At 39.9% G+C, this 22275-nt stretch overlaps 1 long non-coding RNA gene across 1 annotated transcript in view; it reads left to right on the forward strand.

Annotated features, from left to right (window-relative positions):
• The window catches only part of LOC126941018 (uncharacterized), a 65436-nt gene that overhangs the window by 39924 nt on the left and 3237 nt on the right, over window positions 1-22275 (forward strand). The gene's annotated exons all lie outside the window — the stretch shown is intronic.

Consider the following 22275-nt stretch of genomic DNA (forward strand, 5'->3'; position numbering starts at 1 on the left):
TTGAAAGTGGAAAACCCCTGGGCTAAATGGAGGAAGGCATTGGATTCTAGAGCTAGTAGCTGGAACTTGATTTCCAAGACAGCATTTCCCAAAGTGCATTCCTTTGAGCGTTCGTTTTATAAGATGTTACATGAAGAAAAGTTTCCAGGATCAGAAATGTTTGGGAAATACCAGATTAATCATATTTTAATAGATTTCTCTATTTCAGAATTTCTCAGAGATAGTACATATCTCTGCATCCAACAGAATTGTCCTTCCTCTTCCATCTCATCCACTCAAATTTATGCATTTCCCATTTTCGCTTGGCTAGCTCATTTTGGACTCATTATGTACCTCCTGCTTTTATTATTTAATGTTCAGTGAACCCGTGTTTTAATTGCCCACATGAGTTCCTTGCAATTGAGGACCTAAACTTTATTATAGTTTAAGTCTAGTACTGTGTTATTTAGATAATAGATACTCAATAAATATTTGTTCATTGACACATCAGTATATGAAAAAGTGATGTGTCTTATTCTTGTCTTCTGCCCACATTCCTCCAAACAAGCAGTTCCTGAGACAACCATTTGGGTACAAGTAGTTTATTTTGGAGGTGATACCAGGGACCCCAGAGAGGGAGTGCAAAATTGAGACAGAGTCAGGAAAGCCAACAAAAGTCATACTAATGAATGAGCTATGGCTGTGGCAAACTAAAACTCAGTCCTGCTGGGAACTGTCTGACAGATGTAGAATTCATGCCAGGGTTGTACCACTGAGAGGAGATGAATATGGGTTATTTTCTACCAACTCAGGTCTCTGATTCGTTGAGACTTGGTCCTGGGGTGTTAGTGATTCGTACTTCCAGCCTATGGAACAGTATGACTGGAGAACCCCTCAGGCAGGGAGACACCGGAAGCCATCAGCATGCCCCGGAAACCTTATCTGACCCCTGGGAATATGGGCAGGGCACTAGCAATGACCTCACACCTTATCCAAGAACAGCAATATTGAACCAGCTTTGCCTCTTCCCAGCAGTTAAAAACATGTACTCATTCAACCTTGTAACAATAAATGAGCAGAGTTTTCTTGCCTGGGCTAACACATTAACTCAGGTTTTCCCTGCTTTCAGAACCAGCTGTTACATTTCTCCCCACTTCCTTCGTGGAAAGTTGTCCTGTCAGCAATGTCACAATGTGATTTCTTCATCAAAGGTCATTACCGATTATTTTATAAATAACCGATGCTTCAGCAATTATCTGATTTTTTACCTTTTTAATATGAGTTTTTCATATTTTATTATTGTCATATGGTGGCCTATTTGTCTACAAAGAGGCGTATACTAAAGCCAGCAACTTTGCCTTCACCTCCCATTATTGTCTTATATTTCATTTGGCATTTTAACTATGTTCTGGAGAAGGTCATAGCTGGTTAAAGTGCTCCATCAATGGACACATGGAGATACAAATATATGAACAGCATCCTCCCCAGCTCTTCTGCTGGCCTGCATTCCTCATTCAAACAGCAGGACATGATGGCCTCCACCAGGGATGTCCTGTCCACTTTCATAACCAGCTCCTAGAAAGAAACCTGCTTGATTGTTAATACTGATTGTGCTTCTTGCTGGTAGCCCCAAAGTTCCACCTGTTGACACCTTCCACAGTGGCCCAGGAGGGTGCTCCTGTTGCTATTGCCTTGATTGATATTCTGAGTAGGAATTTACCTTTTCAGTCCTGGCTCTGGAAACATTTTACAGTGGCAAGATTTACCACTTGGCACACTCTGTTTAGGAATTTGTCCTCCCTACCCATATTAGCAGTTTCTGGATGCCCCAAACTGTGTCTTAGTCTTTCTTCATCTTTCCTTTTTTCATCGTACTCAGTGCCATGCCTGCCATATATAGATGCTCAGTGAAAATGGATAAAAGCACGAACTGAAAGATGGAAGGAAGAAGGGAGTCCTTCCTGTACCTTCCCTTTATTGGATGCAGAATTAAGGCGTGTATGTTTGGTGGAATGTCTGAGAGTGTCACAATCCCCTTAGATGCATGTCAGCTGGACCTGAAATTCCCACTATTACCAAATACCACATGTTCTCACTAATAAGTGGGAGCTAAACATTTGGTACACATGGAAATAAAGATGGGAACAGTAGACACGAGGGACTACTATGGGAGCAGGGCGGGTCAAGAGTAAGGGCTGAAAGGCTACCTATTGAGGACTATGCTCACTACTTGGGTGATAGGTTCAATCACATCCCACACCTTAGCATCATGCAACATATCTTTGTAACAAAGCTGCACATGTATCCCCGATTCTAAAATAAAAGTTGAAAAACAAAAATAAATAAATGAATACATTATATAAGAAAAAAGACATTTATGTCTAAAGAAGCTTTTTGTGAAAAGAAGTTTTTTTAAAAAGTAAAGAAACGAGAGAGAAATGGTGTCTTAATTGCTACCCATTAATATTAGGTTGAACTTTAGGAAATTGTCATTTTAAAAGATTAAAAAATGGTGGCTTCTACCTAATAGCTAAGAATAATTAATACATTTATGGGAAGAGGAAGAAATAGGAAATTGAAGTTGTGATGTGGAAAGAGGAAAGCCAAGAACACTGTTTAAAGGAGGCAGGCTTCAGTATAGTTTGTAGGAAGGGGCATCAGAAAATTGAGTTAAATGGAGGAAGGAGATTATCAAAGACTTCATGCATAGACTGCAAAAATTATCTCCTTGAACTCCAAACAGTTGCCTCAGGCCACCCTTGTCACAGCAGGTGAAGGCTTCCAGCAGGTTACTACACTAAATTATGTCAGGTGTGTCCTCTTATCTTTTCTGTTTTTGTTTCTTAATATGAGCAGCTCAAGGGTGTGGAGCCATTAGGGAGAGTTGCTCTTCTCAAATAGAGGCTGTCTCTACAGGTACCTATTCCATCCAGATAATTCTTGGTCCCAACTAAATGCTTTTCACCCATGAATATTTGCCAGTCGGCGTCATAATCCAAACCAAAAACAAATGAATAAAAGCTATGTCTATACTCGCTTTCACACTTGGAAGTACCTTAAGCCATCTTGAGGAGAAAAGATCCCCACCTCTGCAGTAAATTTTTAAGAATGCAAAGTCTAATTAGAGCAACACATTCAAGTGCCTCAAAGGCCAAACCCAACTAATTGAGGTTTTAACTTTCTAAAACTAATGGGCAATAATGTTTGGGGACCTTGATGTAACCCTTGGTTCATGTGACTCTTGCATTTTAAGAGAATTTTATAAAAAGATCCTACTGAGCAAGAGAAAGAGTTAGCATGTATCTTAGGTATCAACAAAGAGTACCTCCATTTAATGAGGTGAGTGTGAAAAGGGAGATGTGGGAGTTATACATTTAAATAGGGTAGGAAAGAAATAGCACTTTTAGTACAGTAGGAAGGTGCAACACCCCAAGATGAAATCTGTATTAATCCATTCCCATGCTGCTAATGAAGACACACTGGGTAATTTATAAAGGAAAGAGCTTTAATTGATTCACAGTTCCACATGGCTGGAGAGGCCTCAGGAAACTTACAATCACGATGGAAGGGGAAGTAAACACATCTTTCTTCACATGGTGGCAGGAGGGAGAATTGCCAAGCAAATGAGGAAAAGCCCCTTAAAAAACCATCAGATCTCATGAGAACTCATCATAAGAACAGCAGCATGGGGGTAACGCCCCCATAATTCAATTACCTCCTACCGGGTCCCTCCCATGACACATGGGGATTATGGAAACTACAATTTAAGATGAGATTTGGTTGGGGACAGAGCTGAACCATATCAATATCTATATACTGGGATATTTTAATGTTTCCTGTGGTCACTTGCTCTTTCAAAAGACCATGAAACAATTTGTGTGGATTTCTCTATTCTCTCTTGCAACTATTATTGGCAAGTGGAACTCTTCCATTCCATCATAACAAAAAAACAGAAAGATGAGGCATACGCGTATCAATATGTGTGTTACTAAATATCGCATACACATATCAATATGTGTTTTCTATATTACTAAATGGCCCTAATGCCTCACGTATCATGGTATAGCAACAAGCACTGGCTTCAAGATTCATCTCCAACACTAACGAGTGGTGAGAAATCAGATAAATTTCCTAACTCTTGGGGCCTGGATTTTCTCATGTATAAAATGACTACATTGGACTCAATAATCTCTATATCCCATCCAATTGTGCTATGCTATATTCTAGACTAGATTGCTGGTGCTGGCCATAGAATTATTTTCATTTCCAGAAAGACATCCTTGTTTAGCATATTTATTGTCATCCCATGAAAGGAGGTAAACATTTCTAAGGAAAATACTGACAAAGCAATAACCAAATAATTATCCTTCTGGCTTCGTATATTACTTATTTCTTCCCTCTATTGCACTTCAAAATGCAGGAAACGGAATCAGCAGGAATCTAGGTGCCCCAGTACTTTAAATCCATCCTGGTTTTTATTTATGAAAAGAAGGGAGGGGAAGAGAAGAGGTAAATAAACAGTCATGGCATAACTGAATAAAAAGACCAGATATTTCTGCTGGAGGAAGGGAGCTCTGGTTCCTTAAAGCTTTAATAAACATTTTGGGAAGGAAATGTCCCTAAAGGAAGTTTTCTTTCCCCTTTAGAATATCTGGAATAATGTTAACTTTTCTTGTCTTCGTATTCCTTCCTTTACACTATATCAGAATATATATCAGAATTGATTCAGAGAAAGGACTGTGCTCAGTGTATGTAATAAACATCTCCAGGAGAGGTAGGGAGGATGGGCAAAAGCAGGAAGGAGATGAAGGAAAATCAATTGCTCCGTGCTGACAACTTCTTCTTGTAATAACAGTATTCTGTCACATTGCATTAGCAGCACTTTGCAATTGTATGTGTTTTTGCTAACAGGCTGTAAAAGTGTAATCATATGAGCACTGAATACATTGTATTAGTGGGAATGATTCAGGGAGATGTGTGCTTTATTATACCAGCATGGTGCATAATGTGTTGCTTACTGAAGTGAGACTTACCATTTTAGTGAAAGAATATTTATTATTTATTTGTTTGTTTGTTGTGGCGTTGGTGCCTTCCAGGGAAAGCTGCATGTTTCTGTTGGGTTGGGGGAGGATTTTTCTCCCAATCATCTTTCTCTTTCCACTCTGTATGTCTAAGCAACATGACCCTGAAATTGGGATAAAAAAATCACTTGGAGTACCAAGTTCCCAACCCTCTGAGAAAGCAATGGCTCTGCTTGGGTTTCCAAACAGCATTTGTAAGGCTAATGTGATTGTTGCTGCAAAGCATCTTTTGCAAGGAAAGTTGAAGGAACAAAAGGGGAGGAGTTTCACACTTGTGTGGGAATGACTATGGATTGAAAAGATACACCCTAAAGGATGAGCTGAGAAAAAGGCAGTTAGAGACAGCATGAAAGGAGCATGTGGGATCCTTGAGAATGGATTTTTTGGCTTTAAAAAATTTTGCTGGAATTTAACTATTTCCACCCATTGTTGGAATGCATTTTTGGCATTTCTAGATGGAGCCTTTCCTGGCTACCTAGCTCTGAATTTGTGTAATGTGAATTGTCCTGTCACTTACTGGACGCTGATAGCACACTGAATTGTCTGTGTGTGTGTGTGTGTGTGTGTGTGTGTTTGCCTCCTCCACTAAACAGCCAGGCCTCAAATCCAGGAACTGTGCCTCAGAGAGCTTTTCTCCCTCTCAGGACCTGCCACAATTTTCCTGAGGTGTTCAGCAAGCAGTTCTTGCTTTACTGAGCTCCACTAAAATTGACATTTGAATCTGCACTTGTATTTGATTGCTAAGGCTGCTGTTACACAGTACCACAAACTGGGGGGCCTAAACAACAGAAATGGATTATCCCATGTCTGGAGGCCAGACTCGCAGATCAAGAACCAACCTAGTTGGTTCTTTCTCAGCTGTTCCACGTTGTTCCCTAGCTTCTGGTGGTTTGCAGGCGGTCTTTGGTGTTCCTGGGTTTGCAGGCACATCATTCTGATCTGCGTCTCCACAGGGTATCTCTCTATGTGTGTGTCTGTCTCCAAATATCCTCTTTTTCTAAGGACACCAGTCATATTAGACTACCCACCCTACTCCAGTATGACCTTATCTTAGCTAATTATATCGGCAATGAACCTGTTCTCAAATAAGGTCACATTCTGAGATTCTAGAGGCTAGAGTTTCCACACAGAAAGTTCAATTCATAACGTATTCCACCTATGACAATTGCTTACAGTGCATATTTTGAGATCAGTAAGAATTTTCTATACAAATCAGGTGATATCCATTAACTGGCAGTACCTTCCGGCACTCAGGAATATTTTTAAGTTTTAACACTGCCACTCACCACAAGGCAAGCATTGTTCCAAATGCTTTCAATGTATTACTTTCTATAATCTTCCCAAAATTATTATGGGGTAGTTGCTTCTGTTACCCTCGTTTTACAGATGAGAAAAGTGTGGCACAATGGAAATAAATAAATTGTTTCAAATGACATGAGAGATTCAGATTTCAAATGTGCACAACTGGGCTTATAAGTTTCTGGATGCTGCCTTCCAGTTAAATGTGTCATATTCCTTCCTAATTATAATTTGAATGGTTCCTTACATAGATACTTCTTCTCTTTATACAGTATTTATATTTATCTTTTATCTTTTCTGACTAGGGCTTTACAACAAAAGAATGTTACAAAGCCCTTTAAAAAGACTTTAGATCAAACAATGCAAAGGAGGCATGACTTTCTTTTGCCAGCTTCAACATGCACAGTAGGCCAGCAGAGCCCAGCTGAGACAGTACCATCCTTTGAAATGGAAATCTCACTGAAGACTCAATAGGGAGCTATTCTGGGACTTCAACACAGGCTGATGGCAGAGTAAGTGAAGCCAGGCATGGGTGGAAATAGGGTGGTGTTGGCTAGAACTTCAAATTGCAGTTCTTTAAAGTGATGTGGTGACTTTGACCTGTATCCCACTCACCTCCAACAGTGAAGTTCACATCTGTGTACCGTCACTAATACAAAGATGACTCATGTGTGTTGACCAGATATCTGAAGTGATGGATGGGAGTGAGGACCAAACCAGTATTGTACAAAAAAGTATTTCTTCCTGAACTTGAAGGTTATTTAAAGCCATATTAGGCGCTATTATTTTTCTTTAATATTTTCTTTTCTGGTTAATACTAATAAGCCCATCCTGGAAGTACCAGACAGATTCCACAAAAAATCACCCTGGTTTTCTTTGTATGTGTTTCTAGCCCTTGCATTTCCACTTGAGTCCAGATGTGGAGCTCTTAGGGTCCGAGAGCTGAGAAAGGGAACCGGGAGCATGGATCACATGCCCTTCAGAAAGTCAGGGACCACAGGTACTGGCTGCACACCAAAAATACCCACCAAGGAAACATTCTTGATAGTTAGTGCTGGTCACTAGCTCTTCACTGGGCTCCTCCGCTGACTTTTCAGTACATTAATCTTGAGTTCTTCAGGTTCTGAGAACATTAGAATTTACTATAAAGAAGTTAAAAGTGAGATACATATGCTTTAATTTATACTTTTAGAATTGCCTCATATTCAATTATATGAACTCCATTTGCTTGGCAACAATTTATGCCACATGGAGTTTCTTTTGAGATTTTCCAACACCATTCTTTTCTTTCTTTCTTTTTTCTTTTTCTTTTTTTCTTTCTTTTTTTTTTTTCTTTGTTGACAGAATCTCCTTCTGTCACCCACTCTGGAGTGCAGTAGCATGATCTTGGCTCACTGCAACCTCTGCCTCCTGGGTTTAAGCAATCCTTGTGCCTCAGCCTCCTGAGTAGCTGGGTGCCACCATGGCAGGTGTGTGCCACCATGGCAGGTGTGTGCCACCATGCCGGACTGATTTTCGTATTTTTAGTAAAGACAGGGTTTTGCCATGTTGCCCAGGCTGGTCTCGAACTCCTGGCTTCAAGTGATCCTCCCACCTCAGCCTCCTAAGGTGCTGGGATTACAGGCATGAGCCACCGTGTCTGGCCTTCAACACAATTCTTTTCTAATGAAGCAACAGGTATTTATTGTACACCTATGTACTGCATGATAGGTTCTGTGGGTGAACCAAAAGCACAAAACCAGGGTCCTAACCTCACAAATCATATGTTCTTACTAAAAGTAAAAGTCAATAATATATTAAAGTTAAATCTTGTCAGAAGAGATAAACAATACTTCCACATAGAGGTTCTAGAGAAGTTCACCAAGTAATAATGAACAATACACACAACATATGCTCCAGAAATTCAGAGGAGGGAGTGCAGTTGTAAGCTGGACTTTTCTGGGAAGACATGGGCAAATATTCGATTTCTCACTTTGTAGATTTCCCCAGAGGATTTTGAACTGAGGGATTTTGAACTGAGGTTAATATGGAGAAAAACTTTAGGACAATTATTTTTACAGTCCTTTCAGCTTTTTATCGTTTTTTTTTTTTTTTTTCTACTTTAGATTTCATGAGTGATTAGTCTGTCTTTTTAGATGGGTTTTCTTTGGGTCAGAGCCTGCCGTAGCTATTAGGCCTCTTCTCCAAGTTCCCCACTCCAAGAGAGAGTTGTAAGCATGGGATCACCCTTTCCATTCACTTGGAGTGGGGCTCTCAGCAGACAGGAGGGCTGGACGCAGCGGTTCATGCCTATAAGACTTTACCAGTAGGTCTGACAAAGCCTCCACTTAATGACATACTGACATGGTGTGCTAGAAATAGTGAATTCTGTCATGAACCTATCTCGTTGCCATTATTTTTCCCCTATAACAGTAACAACGGTATTTTAATAATCTACATAAAATTTAATTATAAGTCAGTTATCTGATGTCAATAATTTTAGTGCCCTTTAATATAACAAATCTCCAGTGTGAAATATCTAACTAATAAGAGATGACAGGTGGTTATTACGTTGTGAGCCTCACCATCTTTCAGAAACACTAGCTGTGATAAGTTAAATAAACCATCCTTCAATGTGAGAAACTCCCTAGGTGGCCCTCAAGGGAAATGCAGACATTGAGTTTCCTAGAACCGGGCAAATGGTGATATCTTTGGTATGAAGAGGGAGGCTGCCAGGAATAACTGATTGCTCTGTATAATTTGAAGCTCTTAACTGTCACTACCTAATTATAGAGGCTGGGAAGCTCAGATTAGTAGAATAATAGTAAGGTTAAAGTATAGTCTATACTGTGTAAGTTTAGTCTTACTTTGTTCTTGATCCTGACCAGTCATTTTTTTTTTTGAATGGGTAGGATTAGTCAAAAAGGTGAATGAGAATAGGTGGATAATTTTGGCTTGACTACTATTGGAAGAAATAGATAAAAATAAATAGCCACTAGCAGTTGACTAATAAAAGGCATTGACATTTGTAAAGAAAAGATGTCATATTATAGAAGAATGTCTATTAAAAATTTGTGATATTTCTCAGCCAAAATAAAAATGTAGATCAGCTCGTTTGGCAGCAAGATCTATGTCTGCCGCTAATTTTTTGGGTGAGTAGCCATCAATCTCATGTTTCCTTGACTCCATTTAGGCATACAGTCTTCAGAGCTGGCTCCACCCACATCTGTCTTGGAAGTGTGCAACCTTGTATGGGGATTATAAGAGAAAAACAGACACAAGGTACCTTAGGAGGACCTCAAACATTTGTGCCCCAAATAAGGACTTGCAGGCTTACTTGGTATCTTGGAGCCCCATAAATGGAAGTCAGACTTGGTGGGTGTGTTAGTCTGTTCTCACAGTACTAATAAATACATACCCGAGATTGGGGAATTTATAAAGGTAAGAGGTTTAGTTGACTCACAGTTCCATATGGCTGGGGAGGCCTCACAATCATGGGTGGAGGATGAAGGAAGAACAAAAGAACATCTTGCATGGCTGTAGGCAAGAGAGAGCAAGTGCAAGGGAACTCCCCTTTATAAAACCATCAGATCTCATGAGACGCATTCACTATTGTGAGAACAGCACAGGAAAAACCCTCCCCCATGATTCAATTACCTCCCACTGAGTACCTTTCATGATACACGGGAATTGTGGGAGCTACAATTCAAGATGAGATTTGGGTGGAGCCACAACCAAACCATATCAGTGGGGCATGTGGATGACCTAGAAGCTTAACTATAAAACCACAACACCACTCAGAATTTAGGAGAATATTGGAGAGAAAACAGGATCTAATCATCAGAAACCCGGAAGTTAGAGCAATATTTATTGTTTCTTTGCTGTGGGAGAAAGACCACTTGTGTCCTAGGTCCTGGCTCAGACAGTCAAGCCATAGCAACACAATGATGAAAGCCAAAGGGATTGAAGAATTTTCTCTCTAAATTTCCATTTCACCTGTAAGTTCAGATGAATCTGCGATGCATAAAGTACATTAGGGAGGAATATTTTCATTTTTCATTAATTAAATGTTTTACTAACACTTTCCAGTCATCACCACAGACTATTTTAATACTTTTACTGTTTCAGCCCATGTTCCCAACCCCCTTGCCGCCATGGCATGCTGATTCCTCTTAGAATGCCTGCCTGTCTGTGCTGAATGCCTCACCTTCCAAGGCACAGCACAAATGAAACCTTCACTGTTTCTCTGGATTGTTTGCTTTGCAAGCGTCTCAGGAGCCCTAAGGTAGGACACAGTCTGTGTTCCTCTTACCTTTGTACAAGTCCTTTCCTGATTCATCTTTGCAACTCAAACAGCTTCTCGCATATGTTAAATGTTAAATAAAAATTTTTGAATGGATAAGTGATTGAAGGATAAAGACTGATTTGGATCTGTGAGCAACCTGAACTTTGGAAATTTATTTCAAATTATAGAGACAATGTGAGGTTACTTTAACAGGGCATTTACCTAAGCCCTTAAAATATTTACATATTTATTTTCTGAAGCTGGTTAAACATACCCTTGCAAGTCCCTTCCCTCCAAATTTGTTTCATTGACTCAATAAACACTTTATGAAGAGTATAAAATATTTTAGGTCAGTTTTCATCCAGATAATAACAAATATCAAGTTGAATTAATGAATGTCTTACTTACCTCTGCCCAATATATCCTGAAGTCATTTAGGTTTTACCTCCAAAATGAACCTTAAATGCAACAATTTCTCTCTACTTGCATTGCCACCACCCTAGTTTAGTTTATGACTTAATATCTCTTCCCTGGTCTTTTGCTCTAACATTTTAATTCTCTCTCCCATAGTTTATGCCATTCTCCCATTTGTTCACTAGGCTTCGGCAACATTGCTTTTCAGTTTCTTGAACTCTTATATAAAACAAAATAATACAAAGCAAAAATTAAATCAAAACAAATCCATTCCTCTAGCTTCAGGGAACTCTGACAGCACTTTCTACTCGTCTCATAGCCCTTCTTGTGCATTTATGCCATGATATTTTGACGAACGTGAGTATCCCTGCTAGACCATCAGTTCCATGAAGGCAGGCTGTCTGCTTTGTTCGGCAGAGTGTAGCCAGTACCAAGACAATGATTGGTTGAAGTTAAGTTGCTCAATTGATTTTTCACTGATAGAAAGAATATAGATTTCACCCATGGGTCTTAGTTTTTTCTCTCTTGGAAGAGAGAGACTTAATGAATCAGTTCTTCACCCTCATGACAACTGTTTAGAGGCTTGAAGGCTGCCTTCATTCACCACACTGTATGCTGTAAGTTTATAGTTCTGTGGGTTATTCATCCCCGGGCCTTTCTGAAATGCTTTTGAGTCACTTTGCCCTTCTGATCCTCATCCTCCAACTATACTCTTGTTTATGTTTTGTTATCTGAAGGTGGTGCCCAGGACCAAACAAGATATTCTGCATGTGGTCCCTAAGATACACTTTTTATCTTTTGGGCCCATTTCCAGAACTTTGCAGTTATTCTTATAAAATATAATTATTTTCCTATGCTGATTTTTAATTCTCTCATCCATCAAAATTACTATCTTTCTTTGATTCATGTTATCTGCAAAATCTATATTTTTATAAAGTTAGCTTTTCTACTGAACATCTAGTGTGTGTCAACACTGTGCTCTGTCCTAAACATGGGTACTTTGTGAGGTGTTCATAATACCTACTTTCAGGCAGCATATGTTCTAATTACAGAGAAAACTTTCGAATGCCTCAGTCATGAGGATACAGCACTATAGAAGCCATTTGGAACCCCTTCTATGTATCTATCAACTAATTAAGCAGTTGTTTTCTGGATTTTTTTCCTAACCAATTAATAACCCATCTAATATATTGCCATCTGGTTCATTAACCAGTATATTATACAATTTATAAGAATATGATTAGAGAGTCATTTTAGGCATTATCGGGTTGCAAGTAATACAAACATATTTAAAGTGGCTTAAGTAAAAATAGGCTTCTAAGAACGTAAGGAATTCTGATATAATTCACTTGTAGGAAATAATGCTGGACCCCACGGAATTGGAAAACCATTAGTCAGCTGATTTCTCCATTTCTCCTATTTGGGTCTACACATACTCTCCAGATCTTCTCAATTTTTCTTACTTCTTGACTGGTTCAGTGAGACTCGTGGCTTCACCTCCCTTTAGTTTTGACTTTCCATGGCACCCTGGCACCATTTCACATGAACATACTGTTCTGGGAACCAATGCCATCTGCCTGCTCTTTCTTCCCTCCCCTGGCCTTCCCTTCCCTGGCCTTCCCTTCCCTGGCCTTCCCTTCCCTAGCCTTCCCTTCCCTTCTGGCTTTTCCTTGCCTTCCCTTGCCATCCCTTGCCTTGCCTTCCCTTCCCTTCCCTTCCCTTCCCTTCCCTTCCCTTCTTTCCTTTCCCTCTTCTTTTCCCTTCCCTCCCCTCCCCTTCCCCTTCCCTCCCTCCCCTCCCCTTCCCTTCCCTCCCTCCCCTTCCTTCCCTTCCTTCCTTCCTTCCTTCCTTCCTTCCTTCCTTCCTTCCTTCCTTCCTTCCTTCCTTCCTTCCTTCCTTCCTTCCTTCCATCCTTTCTTTCTTTCGTTCTTTCTCTCTTTCTTCTCTTTCTTTCTTGTCTTTCCTTTTTTCCTGTTCGAATTCTGGAAGGAGAGAATCTGGTCACTGACCTGGTGACAGATTGGTTTCCTTGGTCAAGCCTGTCCTATTGACTGAGGGTAAGGAGCAGGGAGAGTGGAATCATTGAGTAAGAAGATCTGCATCTTACAGAGATGATTAAGCTGATGAAACTGGAAGGCAAGGTTGAGTTGATATGGCAGGCATGTTGTCTAGCATGCCATTCTGACAAGAACATCATCATAATTTCTCTGAAATCTAGGCATACTCTATCAAATCCCCTGATGGACTAATTTAATAACATTTTCAAAGGAAGTGAGATACATTTGGCAGGACTTTTTCTTAGAGAACATGTGTCTTAGATTTTTACCACATTTTTTAAGAGACTACAGACCTTTACTTTAACAATCCATCCTAGACTCTTCCTCAAGATCAACCTCAAAATCATAGATATGTACTATGCAGAACCAAAAATAAGATTTATATTTGCACATCTCTAGTAACCAGGATTCTTCAGTGATATACAGATAATGGTTAAACAATCTCATTTTCAATTATTTTTAGTAATTGTTTAGGTGTACACAGAGATATGCTGTCCAGATCCCCCTTCAAAGAAAGATATTTTGCTCTAGCTTGTGGCTCTCACCTCCCACAAGGATTGTTTTAGCTTCAGAAAGCTGACTAGTTCAAGGTCATACCTTCCCAGGTGCCAACCCACATCCAGTGACGATCAAGATGAGCATCTAAAGGCTCTGCCATTTCAGTCCAACATAGCACAACTCTGATGAGCTGTTTTAGCTGTAGAGCTTCCTGAATGTCTAGCCGAGGCTGTCAGGCCTACATTGCAGTTTGACTTCTCCTTGCAGCCAACCCTGATTCCTTCTCCTTTCTACAGATATTGTTGCCCAGGGTACTTTCCAATAAACACACCACAAACTAAGCTTCATTTCAAAGCCTGTTTTGCAAAAATACACAACCTAGGACAATGGAAGAACTTACTATCATATACATTGTTTTTTTGCTGACATTTAATCATCTACTGCCATTTAACATTTCTTGACTTACCGCCTTGTGGCATGTGTAATTTCCTGTATGTCCATCTCGTCTTCCTAACTTGGGTATAAACTCTTTGAGGGAAACCTTCCGTGTCCATACTGTACTTCATTGTGCCCTCACTGCACTCTCATTCAAATGTCTTCTCTGTGAGACCATCTTCGGCCACCCTATATGAAATTGCATGCCTCCCAACCTCTGACACTCCCTGTACCATTTATTTGATTCATTTTTTCTTCATAGCATGAGTCACCTGCTAATAGATTATATAGTTTGCTCATTTTAAAAATGATTATTTTAAAATAATAAACAGGTCCTAGGCACTTAGTTGATATTTGTTAAATTAAATTGATCTAAATTAGCAAAAGTCCTCCATCATAATGTAGTAACAGTCTCCTGTTTCATTCAGGGTCCAGGCCAGAGACAGACAGCATACTTAATATGGGTGTTTGAGGAGAGGTTTATCAAAGAAAGACTTACAAAGGTGTGGGAAGGGTTTCAGCAAGTCAGGGAGGAATATTGCAATACCCTGGGGCTTGTACCAGCAGGGAGCCTTTACCATCCCCAGACCTGAAGGGACAAGTAGTGGAGCAGCTATGGGGAGCTCAGAAAGAGGGGCTATAAGGAAAGAGCCTTCTAACAGGAGCTGTAACCTACAGCAGAGAGATGCATCCAGTTTACAGTGCTTTGAAGAGATGGAGCTGGGGCAATAAGCCCTCACCTCACTCTCCTCTCACACTCTGATCTCCTGCTGAGATCTCTCATTGGCTAAACTCCCATTGCTAGCACACACGGAAGCCCCCTGCTACAGTTCTCAGGAGCTGGCCTCCCAAGATACAGAGCAGGGTAGAAAAGGGTGGAGAGTGGATCTGGAAAGGATAACAAGAAATATCTAGAACACATCCTAACCCAAATGAGCTGTTGCCCTTTGGTCATAAGGTTGCCCATGGGACATGGTGAGATCTGATTAAATGGAATAGAAATGAAAACTGCTGTGGTGTGTATATGAGAGAGAAAACCTGGAAGGGTTGTGTAGATGTTGAGCAGCGGTGGGTGCAGAGAGGAAAAAGCCTTCTTTTCTCAAGGAAGGAGAAGGTGAGTTTCTGAGAGTGGGAGCGATAGCTGGAGAGAAGCCCATTTAGGAATAAAGTTTAGTTTCAAGTTGGGATGCTGATGGTTTCCATGCATTCTCTGGTAGAAATTCTTAGAAATCAGTGACAGGAGAAGGCATGCTACCCTGAAGCTGCAAAACAATATGACACTATCTGCCCAAATTGGAGAAGAGCAAAGCAGAAGCGGGTATGTCTGCAGAGGAAGAACATTGGTTGCGACATTTGTCTAGCAATTGCTCTCTCCCCCATCTTTGAGGAGATTAGGACTGGTTTTGGGAGTGAGTCTGTATGCTGCACGCACCTAGAAGAGGATGAGATACAATTTTGGCTCCCTGACTCCCAGACTGAATGTGGTTTCTGAGAAATTTCCTTTACATTAGTATTCAAGCCACTCTGAGAAGATTCCAAGATTGTGGGAATGACAGGAAGGTTCATCGTCCAGGATTCTGGCTGTTGTTGACGGTTTGAAGCTGCAACTGTGGGTGCCAATCTGGTGCCCTGATTTCCTGCCTGCTGGGAGTGCCCTGCCGTGTCATCACCCTCCCGTCACCCAGCCACCTGCCAGTTGGCATTCGGCAGCACGTTGGAGTCAGACTGGTCCACCTTCCTTCTGGGTGAAAGAAGAGGGCTGCAAAAGGCCCTGGGAGCCACCCCTAGTGCCAGACATGCGAACAAAACTGGCAGAGTGGAAACAAGCTGAGAAGGAATGCAAATGTGGGTGTGAGACAGAGTGCAAGGGGCTGGGGAGGGCACTCTTCATTTCTGCTTGGTCGAGGAGCCACTGTTCTTTCTGAACCTGGGGCAGAGTGGCAGGGGCAGTGGTTGAAATGTCACTATCAACCCCAGCAAAGGGTGGATGTTGGACTGGAGTCAGGGAGTGGAAAACGGCACAGTGCCCTTCAGGAGTCTGTAAAGGCAGTGGGGAGCTTATGCTTCAAGTGATGAAGAGAAGAAGACAAGGAACCTAACTGGGTAAGAACAGAGTTTGTTTAAAGCATGGTGGCAATCACCCAGATGGTGGTTGAGGAGGGAGAGAGCTGCAGAAGACAGGATGCCACTGTGACATGGTGAACAGCGGTGAGGCCCTCTAGGTGTGAGAAACCTGGAAAGTAGATGGAAAGTGGTTCCCTAACTATAGGACAAAGTCCAAACCATGTAGCTTGGGTGGGCATAGGCATTTCCATGGCTTCGTTACTCTCTCACAGTGGATGATTCCCAAGTCAGGCTGATGGAAGCTGATATTTTCCATCCCAGGTCTCAGTCCTGAAGTTTCAGATGTAATTTTTTTTTACTCAACTGGCCTTCAACCTCTGGATGCCTGGCAGGTGCTTCAAATTCAACTCATCCAAAACAGGAATCAACATCCTCATCCTCCAAAGCACCATCATCCTTTGTTTCTCTGAATTGAACTGCATTCACTCAGGTTGTTCATACCAGATCCCTGACCACCATCATGGTGTCCTTTCTTTCCCTATCTCTATCCAGTCCAGCAGCATGACTAGTTCACTTAAATATTCTGTCTCCTCTTCAACTCAATGATCACGTCCTTAGTTTAGATCTTCATCATTTCATATCTGAGTCATGGCATCCTTTTCCAAGGATTCTGTTTTCCATGAGTACAATTTCTATGCTGCAGTCAAGGTGATCTTTTATTCCCTTTCCTTTCTAGCATCCAGATGCTTCCCAATAGAGTCAAATGGAGGTCATGATGTTGTGGTTGTAAAGGGAGAAAGTAGTATCACCAAGTATTATTTGACTGACTTAAGTTCAGCCATTCACTCAATGGATATTTATTGAGTTTCTTTTAGGGTAATTGTGAGAATAAAATAAGGTAATCTATGTGATATGCTTAGAAAATTAATGGCAAATTGCAAATGCTTAATAAATGTTACTAGTTGTTAGCAGCAAAGCAGCAATTAATTATTCTGTAAATAAGTACTGTAGATGCAGTGGAGGTTGCAGAAATGCATACATATAATCTTATAAGCCCAAAAGAATCTTAAAATTCCTAGGCCTTCTAGTCTTGACCCTCACTCCAGCCTATGTTACTGACTGATTCAATTTATTTGAAGATATACATGGGCCAGTTGCTAAGCTGGTCATATGTTCCAGAGAAACTAGCTTTAGCCTGCTCCTTTCAAAGGATAAATGTGAAGATCAGATGAGATGGTCTCTACTTAAGCGCTTTAGTAATTGTGGGATGCTGTACAACATTGGCTGAGTTGAGGCAGCACTGTCTGGCTATGTGGCCTGAGTAGAGAATGTATCATTGCCAGTAGTGCTCCTGTTTTCTTCCAGCCCACCAGCAGCTGATGTACAATCTGCATATGTTTCAAAGGCTGCTCTCTCTTTTGAGCTATTCCATTAACTGCCATTTCCTGGGCAGTAGAACGTAGTCTCTGATTTCTCTTGTAGAATAAAGATGATTGGTGTTCTCTGAGTCCAGTGAATGGTTGTCTTCCAGTCTCAAGTCATTTATTTTCTCTCCAGCCCAGATAGTCTCATACCTGGCTGTCCCGTAAATGCCTTCAATATCTTTCTCACTGTCTTAAAAATTACGATGTTTTAAAATTATGAAAACCACATGGTATGTAATTTCACTTCCCACTCCTGCAAAAAGGAAAGAAAAGGCTGGTCTGTTACAAAATGAAGATGTTTTATTTAAGTGCCAAAGGCTTTTAAAATCTGATTCTGGAAAGTCAAGCCTATGCTTGATAGTAGAGTCTTTCAAGCAGCATCTTGAAGTAGGCCTACTTTGATGTGATCACTGACTTCATGCATAAGAGGAAATCAGCTTTGGCCTGTATTACTTGGAAAATTGAAGAAAAAGCAGGGACTTGAAACTTGGGTTATCAGATAAATTATCTATTCTGTGACATCACTCAGTGTCTCCAGACCTGAATTTCAACTCTAAAATTTAAACAAATTGATCCATTTGGAGTGTTTCTTCCTATCTGATTCAGATATTTGCTCCCAGCCTGAGAAGTTGTATGCCAACTTCCTGCCAGGAACACCTTTCCACAGCTGTGTTATAAATATCTGGGGGGGAAAAAAAACAGGGGAGGATTAAATTCAAGAGTGCAGTACTAGTCCTCCCAGTGCCAAGGCAGTCCTGGGAGGCTCAGATAATAGTATCTCACATTTACAATTTAGATCTCAAGCCCACCAAGCTAGGAGGTGATTCAACTTTTTCTACCTTCTGCAGGGCTGATGGTATTTAAAGAGTTGGATGGATAGTTAGTGATAACATCTATTGGTCATTAAGTTATTGTGTATTAGAAAACATTGTGATTTTTTTTATACCATCATGCATGGGGTGTACATAGGTGACTGGTAAATGTGCCTTGTCATTATCTAGCATACTTTTTGTCACTTGAGTGTTATAAATCACAAGATGACAATGATTCTGCTCCAGAGATTCTGTTTTGCAGACAACAAAATTATTTTGCACTTATGAATAAGCAGGTAGGGTACAAGACAATCTATGTGAGTTTTTTGGATACTACCTTGAAAGTGCATTTCCATGAGATGCAAGTGAGGAAGGTCATAAGTGCAAGCATATGAATCTATATCCCCTGGAGATGGGCAGAGTGTAACTATACAGGCTGTGTTAGTCAGGGCTCTCCAGAGAAGCAAAATCAACAGAAGATTGATTGATTGATTGACATGGGAATTGGCTCACGTGATTATGGAGACTGAGAAATGTCACTGTCTGCCATCTGCAAGCTGTAGAATCAGGAAAGTCAGTAGTATAATTCAGTTCATGTCTGAAGGCTCAAGAACCAGGAGTTCCAATGTCTGAAGGGAGGAAACGATGGATGTCTCAACTCAAGAAGAGAGTGAATTCGCCTTTCCTTTGCCTTTTGGTTCTGTGAGCCCTCAGTAATTGGATAATGTCCATCCACACTGGTAAGGGTGATTTTATTTACTCAGTCTCCCAGTTCAAATGCCAATCTCTTCCAGAAACACCCTCACAGACACATTCAGAAAAATGTTTTGCCACCCATCTGGGCAGCCCCTAGCCCAGTCAGGCTGACACACAAATTCACCATCTCAGAGGCTCAGGCAGCCTTACCACCAACTGGGAGAGTGAAACAGGAGAGGGCAGGGGCATAGAGGAGAGCATGTGGACCCTGCTGAAGACGTAGAACAGCACACGGGAAGCAAGGGCAGCAGCCTCTTGACCTTTTCAACTTTTGATTAGGGCTAATCTTGTGTAGCAAGAACTTCAAAACTGATTTGTTTATGAAGCTTGTTTGTGGTGAGATCAGAACTGGAGTCCAGCTCTACTGACGTCTAGGCTTGAGTGATTTCTATCATATACCACTGTCTGGAAGGTCAGCCTCACTGCTTAATAGAGAAAACTAGTAGATCTAATTCCAAAAGGTTCTCAAGAGGCAACGACTCTTTGCAGAACCACATGAAGTAAACCAACTCCTCCAAAACAAACTCATTCACTCACTCATTTATTCAACACATATTTATTGAGCCTCAACTATGTATCAGTCACTGTCCTAGGTACTGGGATATAACTTTGTGCTAAACAGTGCAAGTCCCTGATCTCATGGAGATTACATTCTGGCAGAAAAAAATGAATAGCAATTATGCAAATGTGTAAATGACCTGACTTCACCTAGAAGGCTGCAAAGAAAATTTTTAAAAAGTAAAGCAGGGTAATGTGATAAAGTGGGTGGAAGATTGCAGCTGAATATGGTAGTGGAGGTTGGAGGGCAATTTAGGGGTTACCATTTAATAATTTCCAAATATTACCTTCTCACAAATGCTTGAAAATTATATATATATGTAATATATATGTAATTGTATATATAATTATGTATATATTATATATTATGTATATTATATATTATATGTAATATATATTATATATATAAAATATATATATAGTAAAAAGAGTAAGCTCAGGGGATGGAAACATCCAAAAAGACAACATAAGATTTATTTCCATAGACCAAATATTACTTTTACATTGTTTTTAAAAATTAACACTTTTGTTATAGAAGTAGCACATGGTAGTGTAAATAATTAGATCACATAAAAGATCATTAAGAAGAAAACAAGGCCAGGTGCGGTGGCTCATGCCTGTAATCTCAGCACTTTGGGAGGCCAAGGCAGGCAGATCACGAGGTCAGGAGATCGAGACCGTCCTGGCTAACACAGTGAAACCCAGTCTCTACTAAAAATACAAAAAATTAGCTGGGCATGGTGGCGCATGCCTGTAATCCCAGTGAGCTGAGATCGCGCCACTTCACTCCAGCCTAGGCAACAGAGTAAGACTCCATCTCAAAAAAAAAAAAAGAAAAGAAGAAGAGGAAGAAGAAGAAGAAGAAGAAGAAGAAGAAGAAGAAGAAGAAGAAGAAGAAGAAGAAGAAGAAGAAGAAGAAGAAGAGGAGGAGGAGGAGGAGGAAGAAAAAACTACCATGATAAAAAAATCACTCTTGAAATTTTAATATTTATTGTCTATTTTTTCTAGGCATGCAAACATGATTTTTACATATGCTGTTTTGTAACCGGCTTTCTGAACTAACAGCATATGATGAACATCTTTTGATATTAGCTAATACATAGTTGCATCATTACTTATCCTTCTTGCATGGTATTCGATTGAAAAAGTATACCAAGGTTTATGAAACCAGTTCTCTATTTGTGAATGCTTGTTTCTAGTTGTCACTCTTGTAAAGGGTGCTTGATGAATATCCTTGTATATATGTCTTTGCATGCTTGTTTAATGATTTCCTTAGAAATAAATTCCTAGGAGTGAAATTACTAGGTCAGAGAGTCTGCAGTTTTAAAGACTTTCAATTATATTGCACAGATTTTAATTTTCCTACCAGCAGTTTATGAGTGCTTCTTTGCCCATATGTTGGCCATTTCAGTTTAAAAAGCGAAATAGTAATACATAAAAAATGGTGAACTATTGTTTCAGTTTGTATTTACCTTACTGTTGGTGTAATGTATACTATTTGAGCTTTTTTTACTGACCTTTTGTGTTTCTTCTTTTTGATCCATGTCTTTTGCTCATTGTAAAAATGGAGGTGTTCATTTTTTCTCTTACTGACTTGCCAGAACTGTTTATGTATCTACTCATTCAAATGCCTACTATGTGTCACGCGCTGTTGCAGGATCTAGTAATAGAGGATAAACAAGAAATCTTGCCTTAAAAAAGTTATTTTCTAATTTATTTAATGGCCAATACTAATTTTTGTCAGTATAACTTTTTTGGAGGTCAAAAGCATCTTTATATTCCTCTATGATTTCATCCTGTAGTGTCATGTTCAGAAAGACCTTCCCAACCTCAAGATTATAAAACTAGTCACCATATTTCCCTCAGCTATTAATTGAATAATTTATCTTTTCCCCACAGATTTGAAATGCCATCTTTATCATTCACTAAATTCTTAAATATACATAGGTCTGCTTTCGGATTTTCTACTTGATTTCACTGATGTGTCTATGTTGGCATCTATGTCAAATTACTGTACATATTGTGGCTTTATAACACATTTGGATATCTGCTAAGGAAAACCCTAACTCATTATTCTTCTTTTTGAAAACATGTTTGTGTGTTTATTCTCCCAGAATTTTGTCAAGCTCTGAAAAGAAATTCCAGGAGATTTTCAGTAAGACTAAGTTACATTTGTAGGTTAATTTGCAGAGAATTTGTAATGATATTCGTTATTCTTACTACAGCAATGCAATTTGTCAATATACAGGTCTTTTTATATGGCCCTCAGTAAAATTTAATCTTTTTTATTAAGATCTTGCATAATTTTTGTCCAACTTATTTCTTGATATTTTATGTCTTTTTACTACTACGAATAGGATCATCTTGCCTTTACGTTTTTTTTTAACTGGTCACAATTGGTAAGTAGGAAAGCTGCTGATTTACCTATTGTTTTATTGCCAGCCTTCTTAATGATATATCTTATTAGAAGTCACAAATCAAAATGCTAGTGATGCAGTCTGAGAATGAACCAATCGGTTCAGACACTGGGTGTGAACAGTTTGTACAAACTTTCTATGACATAGCAGCTGAATACTAACAGGGATGTCAGTTCCAATACTTTTTCAGATAAATCTCCTTTTTTCAATATCTTTC

Source organism: Macaca thibetana, chromosome 18 (assembly GCF_024542745.1).
Source record: "Macaca thibetana thibetana isolate TM-01 chromosome 18, ASM2454274v1, whole genome shotgun sequence".
NCBI classification, from domain to species: domain Eukaryota; kingdom Metazoa; phylum Chordata; class Mammalia; order Primates; family Cercopithecidae; genus Macaca; species Macaca thibetana.